Genomic DNA, 20,701 nt, shown 5'->3' on the forward strand with positions numbered 1-20,701 from the left:
ATCATAACGATAAAAATGACTAGGAATATTTCGCTCTTATCTCATTCTTATTTTCCTAATTATAATTTGGTCCTCGATGGTGTTTCCACTTGACGTGCACCAACTCCAAGACATATGCACAAAGCATATCTTCTACCGTTTGAATTGTTCTCTCTGTCTGACCATCTCATTCTTCAATTCTCTGACTAAAATTTCGTCACTACACGAGACATGGTTTTCTGAACCAATGAATTCACTTCACAGATCTATATTAGTCGGACTCGATTCTTTACGACCATTTAGGTCTGAACGAAAATCATCTTCTTAGTTATCATCGAAACGAAGGTAATGACAGACTCGAACAAAAACGGAATCAATTTCTAGTTTCTTGGTAACCATGTGACTTTCCCTGATCCAAGTGTGAGTCCTGTGCTTCCGGTAGTATAGGCCTCTACTACTATTCACACCTACTCATACTCGTCCCAAGTATTGTCTCGCAGTTCCCAAGTCACCATTCATAAGTTTTCACAAAGAAACTTTTCACGCCTGAGTGTGTTCTTTAATAACCATTCCATGCCGGGAATATTATCAAAGTTGGGCAAGAAGATGGGAATCAGGTTAACAAGAAAACTATAACCTTTAATTTCCATGACACAATCTCTATGGACTTTACCAGCAAGTAATGATACACTTCCTATGGTATCTACGTGAAATGGTTGCACAAGTGCATAGCAAACAATTTGAAAAGAATGCGCAAATTCATGAGACACAAAAGAATTTAAGGCACCAGAATCAAATAAGATGTGGGCAGGTCTAAAATTTGACAAGAAATGTAGCCGTCACATCATTCGGGTCCTCGCGTGCCTCTTCGGTGGTAATCTGAAATGCATGGCCTTTAGCTATTGGCACCTCCTCCTTTGGAGTATTCCTTGGTTGTTGAACGGAAGCTTGACTTCCCGCCATTTGACTAGTAAGAGTAGGACAGAAACGCTTCCTGTGGCCGGTAACACCACAAGCAAAGCATGTAACACTCTTCATTGGACAAACAGGCTTTATGTGACCCATTTTTTCCACATCCATAACAGGTCACCGCTTTTTCTGTTCTGCATTGGCCCTGGTGATTCTTTCCACATTTTATACATGATGGCGCCTGAAGAGAAAAAGATTGTGATCTACCGCGACCACGAATGGCGCTTTGAGATTACTCTCTTGTATTAGAATCAAATTGAACAGATCTAGCTGGTGGAATAGAGGAAACATGAACAGTTTGATCGATACGTGGATGCTTTGGAACATAAAAAGTGGCACCACGTATCTCTAAGTCATGCTCACGCTTTCGAGCATACTCAACAGCTTTGTCAAAGGACAGAACATCCCGATTAGCTACAAAATCGCGGATCTCATACCGCAGTCCATCCAAGAATAACTGAATTTTATCGTCTTCAGTGGGGATATACTTTACGGCAAACCGTGCTCTTTGATTGAATTGAGTTTCATACTCATTCACGGTCATTCCTTATTGCTTAAGCTCCAGAAACTCTTTCTCCAATCTCCTCCTCATGTCTAGAGGACAATACTTCTCTAGCAAACGAGTTTTGAACATCTCCCAGGATAAATTCTCCGGGTCATACTCGTTGAGAGCTTCATATGTTGCTTCCCACCAGACCAAGGCTTCTTCGACGAGCATAGCAGAAGCATAATTAGCCTTGTCTTCATTATCCACATGAGAAATACGAAACACTTTCTCTGTGTTCTGGATCCAGGTAAGAGCAACAATGGGATTAAGAACACCTGAAAACTCCGTATCCCCACTACTCTTGAAATTTTTGAACGAGGGACGCTTCACCTCTCCTTTTGAAAATTCTCCAGTGGCTTTCTCTTTGCCTTTATCATTATTCTTCTTGTGTTCTTCAAGAGTCTGTCGAATTATACCAGTAAGTTTACCTAAGAGTCGCTCCTCTCGAGGGGATACTGGAGTATTTACTTCACCAGGTTGAGGACCTCCACCCACCTCAGGGGTATGGCTACCTTCCTGTTCAGCCATTCTTCTGAAAATTTGGAGCAATATAGTATTTTAGAATATTAGGATTTATTATTACCTAATACTTTACTTAAGTCTTTCCTATGGTTTGTATCCATATACTCCTAATGAATTCGTTCATATATTGAACTTCTGACGGTTTAAGTCTAAATACCAATCCGTGTAATTTAGTTCACTTAAACCACCGCTCTGATACCATGATTGAAAGAACCCCTTTCTAAACTTTCGTAGAAAGACCCAAACTTTCATACTTGACAATTGTTACTCCAAAACATGCTACATGCATATTCATAAAAACAATATTTTATATTGGTAAAGTGATTACAAACTACTGGATACAAACCGACTATGTTTTAATATTTTACATAACTACCCAGGATATTGTAATTTTATACAAACATAAACCGAAATACAAAAGTAATAGTAAAAACTATTCTACATCTTCCGACAGTATATAACCATACTGCTTACTTATCTCCTGCAATTGTTAAACACTGAGAGGGGTAAGCGGTGACGCTTAGTGAGCTCAATAATATATACAATATAACGTTATGCTATATATATATACTTCAATATGGCAGAAGCAAAGAGGAACAAGAAACAACTAGGGCATATGTGAATCATGTGACCAACTTTCCATATCAATCAATGATTTGATTCAAATATATACAATCAACGAGACATAACAATTTCCATACTTGATATACATCAATAACACTTTGGCCCAAATGGCACATAAAACATACAATTTCTGATTATAATTTTGCTAGAATATACAGGCTTTCAGCCTTACATAGCCCTATGTCAATACCAGAAGTTATACGAGTCATGATCTACATGGCCAAAGGCACAAAGCCAATACCAGAAGTGATACGAGACATGCTCTACATGGCCAAAGACATAAATCCGATACCAGAATAATATGAGACATGCTCTACATGGCCAGAGGCTCAAAGCCAATACCAGAAGTGATACGATACATGCTCTACATGATCAAGAGTATAAAAACCAAAATAATTCAGGAAAGCATTTAGCACATATAAAACATAACATACAATTGTTCCTATATATTAAACTCACCGTGAAATAACCGGGGGTTAAAATAGTAATTTGGGCAACACTTCGGCTCTAAACATAACTTTCTTCGTTGAAAACCGGGAGATTTATTGAAAACCGGGCTCTGCGAGGGTTGGGCTTCAAACCGAAAAGATAAATTTCTCGGGAACTTCGGGGCGTGTTCCGGGTGTTAAAAATGATATCGGGGCTTCGGGGGAAGTGAAAGTAGTTAAAATATGGGTTTAAGGGTGAAAAGTGACAATTTACCAACATTTAACCGGAAGGTCTCGCACCCCTTATATAGGGCCGAGGTTCGGATCCGAAGCGAGAGGGAGAGGGCAGGTGGCTGCGAAGCCGCGAGGCTCGGTACACGCGGCAGAAGGGCGAGGCTCGGATGCGAGGGTCGGGACAGCAGGCGCGTTTCGGACTTGACACGGAGGTGGCACGCGTCGGAAGGCCATTGGACCTCGCATCGCTTGGTTCTCCGGATCGGACACGCGTCTGCATGCGAGAAGGGCGACGTGGCCGAAGCTGAGCCCTGCGATTCTTCTCGGTTTTCAAGGATTTTCTCGATTTTTGAGCCCCAAACTTCTAAAATCCATAACTTTCGCATACGAGCTCCGTTTTTGACGTTCTTTATATGCACGCGTAGGGAAAATTATGCTCTACAACTTTCGTTTAGACATCGTCGGATAATTTTGACTTTATTTTTAATATTATTATTTTTAACAGACCGGGACAGGAAAATTCGTTAAAAATTCATAACTTCTTCATTCCATGTCCGTTTTCGTCTGTCTTTTTACCTATGTACTACTATTGACGAAACCTTCGATTCTCGTTTAGGTTGTGTCGGTTAAAAATCACTCGATCTAAAATTCAAGTTTTTAGTTGTCTATTGCTAAGCTGAAACTTAGAAAAATCATAACTTCCTCATACGAAGTCAGATTTTGGCGTTTTTTTGATCAAAATTCTCGGTTTAACAAATACTACGACTTTCATTTATATCACTAAGACTAAAAAGTAGTTTATCAAAAACTCACTTTTTACGTCATTCGGTGCCGTGCCGGTTTTGTCGCGGATCTTCGATTGGTCATAGCTTCTTCGTTAGAACTCGGATTTCGATGAGGTTTTCACCTAAATGATTCTAATGAGATTATTTACAACTTTCAGTAATAAAATTTTACTTATTTCAAATTTTATATTTTCGTTAAATTTCGATATTTATCTTTTAATTGACTTCCAATATTTTCCTAGTGATTCTAAACATGGTTTTACTTCATTTATAGTAAAACTATCTGTTAGAACTCAATACTCAATAACACATAATATTTCATAATATTATTTACTTAAAACACGATTTCAAAACGTGTATGTTACATGCCACTATTGTTGTTTTTATAATGTCAGTACTATGTATCTTGTTTCTAACCCAATTCAGCACCAAAGAACAAAACACGTGGAAATTGATTTGTATTTTGTTAGGGAACTTGTTGTGATTGGTAATGTGCATGTTTTTCACGACTTATCGGTGTATCGATATACATATATATATATATATATATATATATATATATATATATATATATATATATATATATATATATATATATATATATATATATTCATAAAGGGTTTACCTACTCAATTGTTTCTTTATTTCAGAAATAGTTTGAACGTTTGGGATCCCCCCGCTCAAACTACAAGGGTGTGTTAAATAGCTGATAGGTTATTTATATATTTATTCTATAGTATAGGGACCTTTGTGTAATATGTATCTGGTATATGATGTTCTAATATATGTAACCCTAATCAATGGGTTTTCACACCAATTAACAGGTATCTCACAGTCACAACCCATCCAAACATCATATCCACAAGTAGGATACTCAAATTATTTTCAAGAAACATAATCTTTTTGATTTTATAATCAAACCAATTTCAAAAAATGACATTTCACGAATGCATACATACATATAGTTTACAAGTAACAAGCAAAATCATTTAAGGAAATCATTACGAAATTCAAAGTAAGATAGGGGATTTGTGTTCCCAGTGACTCACCTCAACTTATAGCCCACAAAGAAACTCCTTTGTTTAGAGAATTTTCTCCTTAAACGTCGCCTATATCATTTGAAGTGTATTACTAAAAATGACCAAAACGCCCCTAGTGTCGGAAAAATTCTCAAACTTTCAAATTATTCTTTATTTATTTAAATAGGAGTAATGCAATTGAAATATGGTCAAACAGGTGATTAAAACCCCTCAAATTGAGAAATTTGGCTTCAAAACAGTAGGTTTTATGCGATAGGTGATGTGTCTCATTTCTTTATGCCTCATGTTATACTTATGAATGTGTCGCATTCTTATGCAACATCTCGAATTTGGTCACCAGATTTACCTTACGTGTTGTGTAACAGTTGGTAAAAATAGACCGGGAATCATCGGTCAAACCACCGCAAACGCCTCTGTATTAGGACCTACCATTTGATTGTTCTAAGTTTTTATATGTAATTGGAGCTATGTTACTCATGATTGCACTCAAATTTCTCCAAATTGCTCAAAGATGACAATAAATATCAGTCAGAAAACCGCTTCACAAAATAAGTATTAATTAATACCCTAAATTTTTGCAATGAGCATACTTGAGAGCTATAGATAAGCAATTTGAATAGCATATGTTTTCTTGACTTTGTGGTTATAAAGAACAACAAAAAAAATATCATATGAGGAAGTTACACTGTTTTTAAGTAATAATAACCAGTATTTATCTTATTTTCCTTAAATGAACTCTGCACTACTTTGTTTGTAATAGCTACGAACCTCGTAAATTGTTTTTGAACACGTTTTCGAACTCAGACTATGGTTTATTACTTTATTCCATTTTATGACATTTTTTATCTCGAGCAAAATCAAATTCATAAATTTCGTGTAATCAAAAACAATTAATCGCGAAACTTTAAACTTCATTTGCTGGAGTTCTGTATATTGGGATTTAATTCTGTTTGCATTTTTGAAACCACCACACTCGAGCTTTTCATTCGCCACCTTCAGAAAAATCTCAAGAAGTCGGGATTGACGATACATGAATCAAGACAAATCGGAGGGTGACATCACAAGGATGACATCACCCCAATACATGCATGGTACACAATATCATGCAAAATCCTTCCAATAATTTGGTATAATCTTCCAACAATCAGATCTCATACTCACTCCCATACTCCTCCTTTCTCTTGCTCTCTCTCATTTTCCATTTCGGACGAAGAAGAAGAGGTTTTCGAAGACAACACTGGTTGTTCCAGCCCCCTTCATCCCTCCCTTGTCATGATACACCACCCAAAAACACCCCCTTCCACCTTTCTTCGATCGTAGTTGCCCTCCTCGTCCTCCACAGTCGGCGACGAGGCTAAACTGTCCAGAGAAAACACACCAGGAAACCGGATGTCCATCCTCTCTCTCTCTTGAAAATTTTAGCCCTAAAAACCTCCACCTTCACCCTCCTTGACCACTCTCTACCCCTCCTGACTTGTCCTCTCTCGAAAATGCCTCCCAAAAGCAAAAGAAAATGATAGAATAAGGAAATTCTAGCGAGATTACGGCAACGTTCACGGTTCTGGTGGTCCGTTGGACCTAAAAATCAAATTTTCAGATTACTCGTGAAGTTTAGTAAGCCCCAGGAGTGCGTTTGTTCCAAAAGCTTTCCATTAAAAAAAAGGAAAAAACGTGAATCGGTTCCCGATTATCAAAACAAACTTACCACACACAAGTAGAGTGAGTTTCTATGACCCCTCTTCTATGATTTTCGAGGTTGGGGAAGAATACATGCATATTTTTTACTTTTTGATGGTTTAAAAGCTTTTATAAACAAAAATGCATCTTGCTTGGTTATTGCATAAAATCTTGTGAAATGGTTACATAAAAGGCTATAACTCACTAAATTATCATATATATATATATATATATATATATATATATATTAATATATATATATATATATATATATATATATATATATATATATATATATATATATATATAAAAGTTATCATATATATATATATATATATATATATATATATATATAAGTAGGATGCTAATTTATGACATATATATACTTTGTGGTACAAATATGATTATATATATGTTGAGAAAAATCAAAATATCATAACTAGGTTGTTATAAGGATACAAGTATGTTGATAATTTATAAATTATAAACTTTGTTATATATATACATACATACATACATACATACATACATACATACACACATATATATATATATATATATATATATATATATATATATATATATATATGCATAAACATGTTAAGAATGTATAAAAGCAATTATATATAACCAAAAATGTTTTCCAACAAAAATATGTACAATATTAAAGTACATTGCTTAAAATGGTTGAAAAACAAAGTTTGAGTACATATTGTAACACTAAAAAATCAAAATAAATCTAAAATTTTCAAAAATCAGCCATTCATCAACATTGTTTACAAAAACAATCATCGTTTCAAAAATGTTATTTCAAATCAAAGTTTTACCCAAGACCCAGATACATAAAACAAGAAGCTGTGTACGATCATGTCTTCACCTTCCCACGATCCTCGGAACTACCTGAAATAATAAACCAAAAATGTAGGCCAAAGCATAGGGAGTTTCCCCAAAGTACCACCACACCAACATATAAACAAACAGATAACGGGTCTATAACCTCCTGGTTGGATTACCCCTGGCCCACAACCTTTCGGTTGAAATGACCCGACCCACAACCTTTCGGTTAGAATGCCTATTACATAACAGGTTCACAACCTCCTGGATGGATTACCCCGGGCCCATAACCTGCGGGTTGGAATGCCCTGGCCCACAACCTTTCTATTGGAATTTCCCGGTCTGTTGACTTACAACACAAAGCAGTACTGTCTCAACCCCACTATACCATGTCGACATGCACATAACAAATAACATATATCCAACAACAGATAATCATGTAACTAGTTAACAAATAAGCAGACAGATCTACAAATCCCTACCACATAGGAAAATCCTATATACCAGGATACAGATCAAGTGGGTCGGCATTGATGCCTTCGACCCACGAGTACAGTTAGGAAAAACTCACCTCACAGTCTGACGAATAGCTGAACAATACACTGCTCCGAATACCGGTTCTACAAGTTACCTATTCAACAGATAGAGAGCAAGGCTTAACTATAGCTCAAAATACCTAAAATAGCCTTAATTCAAACTTGGTCAACCTTGGTCAAAGTTAAAGTCAAATTCAACGGGTCAAGGAGTCAACTTGGTCCACTCAGCCGAGTATGTGGGGCGTACTCAACCCCTACGATGGGCGTACTCGAGCTTTGTCCGGAGTCGGGAGGTTGACCACATACTTGCGGCATACGCTAAGGTACGTACGATGTACGCTGAGGTACACATGGTGTATGCTCAGAACCTCATTTCCTCAGTAAGAGCTTAATGCATTAAGATATCACGTCCAAATTTCAGATGCAAGTCCAAAATAGCACTAAGAGTCATAAAGTTTCCAACTTTATGGCTTTGCATGCCCATTAAGTGCTTAACACACAAAATCCCAACGTCTTAACACCTTAATACCTTCTAGTGCATGCATGCGGAAAAACTAAGCACCAAGACCACATTTTTATGACTCAAGACCCCTCATAAGGTGTGAAAGGACGACTTATTTGTTTAAGAGCATGCCATGCTCAAGAATCACCATATATAGGACCAAAAGTGCCCTAAATGAAGGAATGGCTAGATCTACAAGATACGATGATCAAGTTATGAATTGTTTTTCCTCCTGGAGGTTGCTAGCAAGGAGACAATCTCAGATCCAAGTTGCTTCCAAGCTCCAAGTTCTTCTTACCACCTTCTTCTTCTTCAAGAATACCATCAAACACAAAGTTAAGCTCAAGATGCATTCTTCTTACTTAGGGTTAGGTAGATGGTTATTTTCTCAGATGGAGGCTGATGAGGGAATGAGAAATGAGGTGATAATGATGTGTATATATGGACCAAACCCTAAAAATTAGGGTTTGAGGATTTACCACGTACGCCATGCGTACGCATGTATGGCCAACATACTAGGGTCCGCCTAGTACGCCTAGCGTACACAACGTACGCCCAACATACTAATCTCTTGGTCAAAATTACCAAAATGCCACTATTTCTCAAGCCTAAGGGTCAAAATGAAATGTTCCCTCATACATAGGGTTAATATTGAAATACCTCATCATTGGGATGTTATAGTTCTCCCTTACTTGAACTAGACTTCGTCCTCGAAGTCCGATGGTCAAAATAGCTTAGTATAATGCTCCTGCATCTCCGCCTCCGGCTCCCAGGTCCACTCGGAGCCTTTCCAATGTTCCCACTGAACCTTTACCGAAGGTATCTCCATGCTGCGCAGAACCTTCATCTTTCTCTTCATTATCGTTACCGACCTCTCAATATAATTCAGGCGCTCATCGACCTGAATATCATCCAAAGAGACCACTACATCAATATACAACACGCACTTCCACAACTGCGAAACATGGAAACACTCGGCAAATCCAACCGGTAAGCCACCCTACCTACCCTGGCGATCACACGGAACGGTCCAATATATCAGGGACCCAATTTTCCCCTCTTCCTTAAGTGTATTACACCCTTCCAGGGTGAGACCTTCAGTAGTACCATATCGCCGACTTGAAACTCCAAGTCTCATCGGCACCAGTCGGCATAACTCTTCTGCCGACTCTGAGCGGTCTGCAATCTCCGCCTAATCTGCTGGATATGCTTTGTGGTCTGGAGGACTACTTCAGTCCTTCCCACTCTATGACTAACCTCTACCCAACAAACTGGGGTACGACATCTCCGACCATACAAGAGCTCAAAAGGCGGGGCACTAATGTTGGAGTTATACATTTTGTTGTAGGAAAACTCCGCAAGAGGTAGGTAGGAATCCCAACTCCCACCGAAATCTATGACACAAGCCCTCAACATATCCTTAAGTGTCTGGATGGTCCGCTCACTCTGGTCGTCGGTCTGCGTATGATAAGCAGTGCTGAAATGTAGCCTTGTACCCAGTTTCTCGTGGAACTTATGCTAGAATCGGGAAGTGAACCGAACATCTCGGTCTGATACAATGGAGACCGGAACCCTATGACATGCAACAATCTCCCAAACATACACATCGGCCAACGTTTCGGCCGAGGAGCTCTCCTGGATGGCTAAAAAGTGGGCACTCTTGGTCAATCGATCCACGATGACCCATATAGCATCAAAACCCTTGGCAATCTTTGGTAGCTTGGTGATAAAATCAATGGTGATATGTTCCCACTTCCACATGGGAACCTCAAAAGGCTGCAACTTGCCATGCGGCCTCTGATGCTCGGCCTTAACCATCCTACAGGTCAAGCACGTATCAACGTACCAGGCTATCTCCCTCTTTATACACGGCCACCAATAACTTAGCCTCAAGTCCCAATACATCTTTGTGGCTCGCGGGTGTATCGAAAAGCGAGACTTATGAGCCTCCTCCAAAACTATCTGCCTGATCCGACCAGAAACCGGAACCCAAACCCGACCACATTGGGTCAACAATCCCCAACTATCGGTGACAAATATGTAGATCTCGCCCATGATCCTCTCCTGTTTCCAGTTCTCCTTCTTGACTCCTTCTTCCTGTGCCCATTTGATCAAATTCAAAAGTGGAGAATCAATGTATATCTTCATACACATATCCCCAACTGAAGATCCAGCTGATTTGCGTTTCAAGGCATCCACGACCACATTCGCTTTACCCGGATGGTAAAGGATCTCGCAGTCATAATTCTTGACCACATCCAGCCACCTGCGTTGTCTCATGTTCAGGTTCGGCTAGTCCATAAAATATCACAAACTCTTGTGATCCGTGTAAATGGTACAACAAACCCCATATAGATAATTTCTCAAAATATTGAGGGCAAATACCACTACCCCCAACTCCAAGTCATGAGTAGGATATCAGGCCTCATGCGGCTTCAACTTCCGAGAAGCATACACAATCACTCATCCCCTCTTCATAAGAACCGCCCCTAAACCAGTGATGGATGCATCACAAAATACCATGAAATCCCCGACACCCTCCGTAAGGGTCAACACCAAGGCCTCACATAACCTCTGTCGCAGTGTATCAATTGCCATCTGCTGCTCAGGGCCCCATTAGAAATCCACTCCCTTCCTCGTCAGGCGAGTGAGAAATCCTAGATAAATCTTCAATAATATCCCGCCAAACCCAAGAAACTCCTGATCTCTGAAGGAGACTTCGGAACCTCCTACTGCATCACGGCCTCAATCTTGGCCGGATCGACCAAAATCCCGTTTTGGTTAACGAGATGTCCCAGGAACTGGACTTCTCGTAACCAAAACTCAGACTTCGAGAACTTGGCATACAGTCGTTCTCGCCTCAACACTCCCAAAAGCTCTCAAAGTTGCTCCTCATGCTGGTCTCTAGACTTATGTGCCTCCTCTAGTATAGTCTGTCTGACCCCGCCAAAATCTGGTACACAAACCTAACCGCAGTGGGTTAATAATCCACGACTATCGATAGAAAACCTGTCAATCTCACCCCTGATTCGCTCCTTCTTGACTCCCTCGGCCTGAGCCTCCCTATTCAAATCTGGAAGTGGCGAATCAATCAAAATCCTCATACATAAGCTTCCAACATAAAAATTAGCCAACTTGCGGCTCAAAGCATCAGCGACCATATTCGCTTTCCACGGGTGGTATAGAATCTCACAGTCATAATCCTTGACCATGTCGGCCACCTCAGTTGCGATCAACTAATGGATGTCATCATCTGACAATCATGGATTATCCTAGCCACCAGCTCCAGAATCATATCCTCTCGTGAACACCATACTAAAAATTAACTAAAAATATATCAAAAATGCCACAAATATACTATTACAACCATCACAGAGATGCTAAACCCTCAGGGTTTATAACTTCCTTGCTATGTGTATGGGTATTGTACTTCCAGTAGTACGGGCCCATACAATATTCCACAACAAACTTCCCTAAAACAAACCCACGACTAGGATACACATTCATCATATATCCACTTTCTCGAGAGTGGCTAACCATTCCTCAACTGTCCTGGTACACCCATACTCACTCATGAAACTTCCACCAACCCTGCAGCCGCTCGTGCATGCTAATCATACATAACGATGGATCCCATAGATAGTTAAATACTTGATTCTACCCTAAGCCCACAACCAAACAAGGAACAGGAAATAAGGCTAAACCAAACATTCTCAACCTATAGAATCTTAGTTATGTACAACTATGATGCACACACTAAGAAACTACAATAATGATGTCAATTTCATCTAACATATAAGAAGTTCTCATAGGCTATCACACATCATACATCAGGAAATTCTATCATGCAATTCCTGAAGATCCCTAGCATATCACTCGCATGCAGTTCTATCATAAACATCATAAACAAAAAACAGTGTGGGTAACTTGGGGGTATACTTCATTGCTCTAGCTGAGCGTACACATCTCATCCTTCCTTGGTTACTTTTGAAAATAGTTTTTTGAAAACAATTTTCGGAAACAATTTTGAAAACTCTTACATATCCTTAGTTTAGGTCTAGATTCACACGAATGATCATCCAATTCTCTCAAACCAGGGGTCTGATACCAACTTCTAACATCCTAATATCACAATAAAACTTTTCATTTTTAACTAAAGAGAAATCATTGTTTTCAATCAAATCCAAGTCATAAGAACCAAAGATCAAGTACAAATGTTCCAAAATCAGTGTATCATAACATCTCCAAAATATATCACCAAATGATGTGTACGATCACGCCTTTGTTTTCCCCCGATCATCTGAAGTACCAGAAACATGAAACCTAAACTATAATCTAAGGCTTAGTGAGTTCCCCCAAAGTACAACACAAACAATACAGATAACAAGATGCATATGTGGGCCCTCCGCATGACTGAACCGCCTCGCAAAGTCTATAGCCTATCTGGACGCCCTCAACGCCTTCGGCATGACTGGACCGCCTCGTAAGCCTTCATTCTATCTAGACCACCCTGGGTATCTTAGCCTTCAGCACAAAGCAGGACCGCCTCAACCCAACAAACCATAACATGTCAACATATACAATAACAATCAATAACCAACAACACATGTAATCATACATATCTACCAATCTAACTCATAATAGTGAATAGGTAATCATATAGATCTACCAATCTAACACACACTCAGCATAACATTAATCCAATATACCAGGATACATAATCCAGTAGGTCGACATTGGTGTCTTCGACCCACAAGTATAGTGAGGAAAACTCACCTTACAGTCTAAAAGGATAGCTGAACAGATCTCAGCTCCAACTGCTGACTCTACATGTTACCTATACAACAAACAATGACCTAGTCTCAAACTACTTCTCAAAATACCCAAAATACCTCTAGGCCAAACTTGCTCAAATTCAAGGTCCAATAAGAGTGTCCAAGCTCTCATTTTTATGAATCTATAAGCTCAAAACTACAGGAAACTACATTTCAAGGAACTTGAGTAGCTCATACTCCATTAGACCAAACTGTGGGACCAAAAATGCATACAAACTCTCGACTAACAAGATCTAATAAAATAACACATCAAGATCCAAGCTTTATACATCTAAATGATGTTTGAGGGAAAGATACTTCTGGATCCAAGATGCCTTGAGCTTCCAAGTTGATTTCACTTCTTTCTTCTTCCTTCAAGATCACCAAAAGAACACTTTCAAGCTCAAAATGCTCACACAATGTATTAGGTTAGCAAAGGACGATTTGGGAGATGGAGGCTGATGAGGGAAGAGGTCTTGAAGAGATAATGATGTTTAAATAGGGCTCAAACCCTAAAAATTAGGGTTTGACACCCAGCCACGTATGCTTTGCGTACTTGACAAAAACATGCAACCTCACTTAGCGAGCCAAGGGACCAATTTTGTAATTTAATTTCATGCTAAGGGTATAAACGGGAAATACCTGGATCAAGGTGTTACAATCATGCCATTATGTGAGAAATTTTCAAAAATGCTCTTTCCATCCAAGATATGAAGATAATGTTTCAAATGAACCTTCAAATTTAGCATGCATTTTTAGAAATCAAAGATATTTCCAACCTACAGGGTTTCAAAACCAAATTGCTTTCGGTGGAAATCTTTTTAACCAAACCAAACCAATTACAAACACCAACCATGAGTAGAACATATCCAAATCAAGAATGGTTATCAAGAAAACTGAATTTTATTTATTAAAAAAACCACAAATTTTTTTTAAAGTTGTTGAATGACAAGAACACCCAATTGTTGCACCTGCTAACCCTCCAGGGCCCACTCAGTCTTGGATACCTAAGCCTTGCGTCTAATTGCGGGTGCTTTGTGTTGGGGAGCCCAAGGATGACACATGGTTCATTGATAATGGATTCTCTAAGCATATGACAGCACACCGAGATTTCTTACTCGATTTCAAATAAACAAATCCAAAACAAAATGTTACATTTGGAAACAACATGAAAAAAGAATAACCAGTTATAGAAATATAACCAATGGTCGCTTCACAATAAAGAAAGTAGCCTACTTTGATGGCTAAAAACACAACGTCATCAGTGTTTTCCAACTATGTGATAACAATCATGAAGTACTCTTCACCAAAAAAATAAAGTTTAATCATGGATGCCAACTCAAAGAATTTTTTAGTTGATTCTGACTGATCATGCAACATGTATCCAATGGACATGGGTCTTCTTTATGGAAACATGATATCGGTCTCTTATCTAAATCCTCAATAGATATTAGTTGGCTATGACACAACCAACTTTCCCATTTAAATTTTGGGTACATCAACAAAATGATTGGCTATAATCATGTTCAAGGGCTTTCGCTTCTAAAATTAGACAACAAAACCTTATGTGCACTTGTAACGGGGAGAAAACTATCCAAATCCGAGCCTTTAGAATTATTGCACATTGACCTTTATGGCCCCTCAATCACCCTAAGAATCAATGGAAAGAAATGAATCCTTGTGGTAGTTGATGGATTCTCTCGCTTCACTTGCGTTTTTTAGACTAAAGTTAGAATCACCAAAAGACATGATCAACTTCATCAAACAGGTTGAACTAAAGCTCAAAAGAACCATTTCTGAATCAAAAGTGATAATGGGTCAGAGTTCAAGAACAAGAACCTATATTCTTTTCTCAAAGAAAAACGGATTGAGCATAATTTATCCATACCATACACTCCACAAATAGAACGTAGATGTAGAAAGACATAACCAAAAACTATGTGAAGCCTATAAAGGGCCATATAATTAACAAATTTGTCAAAACATGTTGTATCAATAGACATATTTCCAACATTAAACATATGTCTTTTCTTTCCACATTCTCATCATCATATGACACATCTTTAGCTTCTTAGTTTTCTTCTTCAAGTAACGAAACTTTAGACCCTATATTTTACCCTTTTAGAGAGGCAACCAATCTTTTTTACTTTGTATCATGCAAGTTTTCTTTCTGGATTTTCTTTTTACCCATGGAGTCCTTATCAAAATTCCTTTTTAACCATACTTGAAGCATTTATCAATTGAAACTGCCTTTTGTTTATCAGCTCCAAAGGTTACCTCAACTTCAGCTTTCCTTGCACCAAGACTAAATATTCTTTATCAAAGTCTAGACTTTTCGGTATTCTTGAAGTTGTTAAATTGCTTCATTATGAGGGCAGCTTGAGAAGCTAATTCAAAGAACTGAGAAAAATTTTCATCGTCATTGTAAGCTTGGACATCTCCTTCACAAGATGGTTCTTCAATAACTTTCTTGTTGTTCTTTGTAGCCATCTTCCATGTCTCTTATATTTTCTCTTATTTCATCCTTTGTTTGCTAATAGCTTCTGAGATTTCTAAGCATATTGTACATATCCAGGGTCTTTATTTTCTCATTATTTTTAAAAACATCAACATGATGTCTCCAACTTTTATCAAGTGAATCAAAAAACTTCAAGAATAACATAGAGTTAGTTTTCTCAATCTTGAATTTATCATGCCATTAACCAAGCTGTTAAATTTAATGAAGGTATGAGTCAGTGATTCATTTTTATAAGCAAAGGAGTATCCATACTTGTGGTTAAGGGTGTTCTTATGGTTAGTTCTAACCTCCTTTGTTCCATCATATGCCACTTTCAAAGTGTTGAGAATATACTTGGTTATGGTACAATTTTCAAAAAATATGATAGACATCATATGGAAAAGCATTGCAGATGGCAACCCTTTCTCTTATATTAAGATTTACCTTACACTTAACATATTTAGTCCAAAGATGCATCATAATTGAAAACCTTCTCTTATGATCTGGCTCATTGGAATATATAGAATGTCAGTGATGATTTCAAGCATGTTAGAATCCATGGTTCAAAAAAACATGAGTCTTTTACTTAGTTTTTTGGTAAAATTCTTCTCATCAAATGGTGGCCATTTGTTGATGGAGTTTGATTGGAAAGTGTTGCATTTTAAGAAGAATAATATAAAGAAAATGACATTGTTGATTGCAAATCGTAGATAAATTTGAGGTAAACTACTCTGATACCAATTGTTGGTCCCTTAATAAGCAATGAACAACAAAATCAATGTAAATGACACAAGTATAACACTCAAAAATTGATTCAATTAACTAAAACCAGTTTTGTATGTAGGAACTTATTTTGATTGGCTATGTGCGAAATAACAAATATCTCAAAGATAATTGATATAAAAAACTATTAACGAACCCATGACTCAAATGACTTTGTACAGATAGGGAGAGCTAAAATATTACACAAGGAACTTGTGCTAGGGAATATGATTCCCAGCCACTCACATCCACTCTAGAAATTATGACTATAATTTGGTGCACCAAAAAATGATCATTCCTCCACTTTTTACACTAACTTAATGAATATGCATTTATATAAAAAGGAATTTCTAACCTAACGAAACTTAATATTCTAGAACATTTTCACCTCCAACATCATACATACGAGAGATACCAAAGAACAAACCCGCGTTATGAACGCACTATTGAGGATAATCTCATTTATAAAATTATCAGATACACTACATAAGACTCGTCAATCAAAAATATTAGGTCGAATCGGTAATGAGCAATCCCTAGCAATTAGGGAGTCTTCCTGTATAAAATTAAACATTATCTTCTAGTAACTTGGATATAATCATTATCACAAAGTATCTGGATCTGCTTTTTGATGCACATGTTTCGAGCTATGTTGTTGGGTCTTTTACTTTCACTCTAACACCTTGTTTCCGAGTTCAAATTAACAAAAGAAAAGAAAGGAAATTGATAGAAGTGCTAAAAATGGGGAAAAATGATGTTCCCAAATTTTATTAATGAAATAAAACTTTCCGTCCTAATTTTCCTTCCAATTTGGAAGGATTTGGAGAGAAATAAACAAAATATTTAACTTTCTTTCACTTTTTTCTAACTCGGGAACATAAAATAATTTTTCGTTCATTTTTCTTTAAACTTCTTTTCTCTTTTACTTGATTTCTCTTTTTTTTTCTTTGCTAAAACTCTGAAACAAGGTGTAAGGCGATCAACGAAGAGACACATTGAAACCTTCATATTGACATTATTACATCTAGCTAAGATAGTTTGACTCATCAAATTATTAGGTTTGACACAACATATATTATATATATGTTGTCGTTCCTGAAATTGATTATGTTATCATTGCATCCATAGTCAAATTGGGTTTAGTCATAAAATGAAGATGTTAATCTTGAAATTCATAGTTCAAATTGGTTGTTATTGTGATTTGTGGGAATATTTATTTAGAAACACACCAAGACGGAGATGAGAAAAGTAGAGGGTTCCACATGGTGTTATTACTTTGCAAGATAAAACCCCCAAATGAAGATAAGTTTAATTAACTATGCAGAATATTATTTTCATAAATCACAGTGATAGCTGGGTAACATGCATGCGTATGTATTATATGTATATATGATGATGATAAAGAGACAAGCACACGTAAATAAAGTTGGAAGCATTGAAAGAGCCAATGATATAATTTGTTTGGTATTAATTATTTATTTCGGAGCAATTAAAGTGTCACCAACCTAAACTAGAAGAATTTTTTGATTAAAAAATCATTAATTATAAATTTAGCCTAAGGTGAAGCTGTAGAAGGAATGACTACATGAAATGTACTTGATAAGCACTCATAATATATATGAAAACAGCTCACCTGATTAGTTTCGCAGGATGACGACTTCCATTATCAATTTCCATTTTTAACTTCTTTTAATATTCTATATCGGACACTACATGTGTGCAGATTTTTAATCAAGTATATTTGCTATTGTATCTATACATCCAAATATCAAAAGATTCCAAGTTACAAGTAGCATTTTTTTAGTTAGTAGAAACACAATAGACTGACAATATTGATTTGGTTTCATTATATTTATAATGATATTATGCGTAATAGTAATAATATGATAAACTTGTCGATTTTGGATTAAGAAGAGACGAGATGAAAAGTGGCACCAACAAACAAACAAATGCATAAAGGTAGATGGAAGGGATAAATTAGGAGAATCAAAGTGGGTTAGAAGCTTACAGCCGAAAAAAAAGGGGGAAGACAGTACAGATAGAAGTGCAATAAGACGTACCACCACATTTACTTTCAACATCACCACCCTTCGTCGTTTACGTTGTATTTCTTAATAATAAATCAACAAATCATCTACTTTAATTTTTAAACTACCAGACACATGGATACCCACCAATAAAGTTTTGAATAATTTTTGCTTAGTAAAAGTATTACATATGTAAACTTTCATTATATTATATTAAGACACATATGTAACTTGAAAAGTCTATCCCAACGTGAAGACTCGGATCGTGCATGAAAATTCTTCTTTAGCCCCAATCTGTTTATAAGTATCATCTCAAGTCTTGTACCAAATTTATGGCGCTGAGATTGTACAGTAATGACGTTAAGATTGTAAAACAGTTTGTAATTAAATGAAATGAAATTTAATCTTTATATTTGATAGGAACCAAATCCACTGAACAGAGATGAGAAATAACCTCTCGGAAATTCATTGAGAATTACTGAAAAAATACGACAAAATTGATTTTTTATACATCAACTTTTTTTAAATGGCGGAATCAATAAAACAAGAAATATGACCAAGACGCTAACAAGAGTTACAAAGTACAAACATTAAAATGAGAGATAGACCAACCCAACCAACTAATGTAATGGAAAACAGGTTTACGTTTGATCCAATTAAAAGTTATCAATTGAATATCTATAAAATGAGCACAATCATGTTAATTTGAAAAAAATATATATATTTTTTTATTCTTTTTTATAAAAGAAACCCAAAGAAAAATTCTCAAAAATCATAAAAATTTAAGAGATACTTCTACTCAATATATTAGTAACTTTGTTTTTAATTTTAAGAAATATTAATTTTTTTTTTAAATGTTGAGCATAATATAATCCAAAATGTGATGATTCAAAATATTTATCATTCAAAAAAAAGACTTTTAATTCAACTTGTTTATAATTCTTAATTTGTTATGATCTAAACATATTTAGACTCAAATATTTTGTAATCCTTAATTATATCTTTTATGATTCAAATATATAATGATTCATAATTTTTTCTGAACGAGAACTATATTTAATTGAATATATTAGGGTAAATAGCATAAAAAAACACTCAATTTACGCCAAAATTCTAATTTGACATTGTGTTTTTTTGTCTCAAATTTGACACTGTATTTTCCAGTTTGTTACAATTCTGACCACTTGACCGGTCAACCAGGTTACATGCTGACGTGGCATGATGATATGTCGGTTTTGATGACGTGACATGCTGACATGATATGCTGACGTGTCAAAATTGAATTTTTTTTCCACAAAAAACACTAAGTTTTCATTTTTTTTCGATTCTGACACTAAGTTTAATTTTTTCTTTCAATTTTGACATTATGTTTTTTTGTTCCAAATCAAACATCATTTATCAAATTTTGTTCAATTTTGACCATTTTCCATTTGAAACCATATAAATATATTTTTTATTACATTTTAAACCGTATAAATATATTTTTTTCTTTTAAAAACCACATTTTTATTTAAATACAAGGTGTTTCTTTTTTTGTTTGTTTTTTTTATATTCAAAGCATAATGTATAAATATGCATTAGTTATATCATGAGAATCAGACTAACCATAAGCTTCTAATAAGATGCAAAAATTTCATGGGTTGCAAACTTGACATCCGGGTTTTGATCGACTACACGCCTCCAAACCTTCAAACTCATTTTAAAGTTGCGTATTTAATATAAAATACGATTTTTATATAACTAATACATATTTATACATAAAATTATGGTTTGAATGTAAAAAAAAAACCTTGTATTTATATAAAAATATGGTTTTTAATTGAAAAAAAAACGTATTTATACGGTTTAAATGTATTTAAAAAAATATTTATATGGTTTCAAATAGAAAATTGTCAACATTGAACAAAATTGGAAAAAATGATGT

Source organism: Lactuca virosa, chromosome 8, assembly GCF_052849685.1.
Source record: "Lactuca virosa cultivar CGN04683 chromosome 8, Lactuca_virosa_CGN04683_v6, whole genome shotgun sequence".
Classification (NCBI taxonomy): domain Eukaryota; kingdom Viridiplantae; phylum Streptophyta; class Magnoliopsida; order Asterales; family Asteraceae; genus Lactuca; species Lactuca virosa.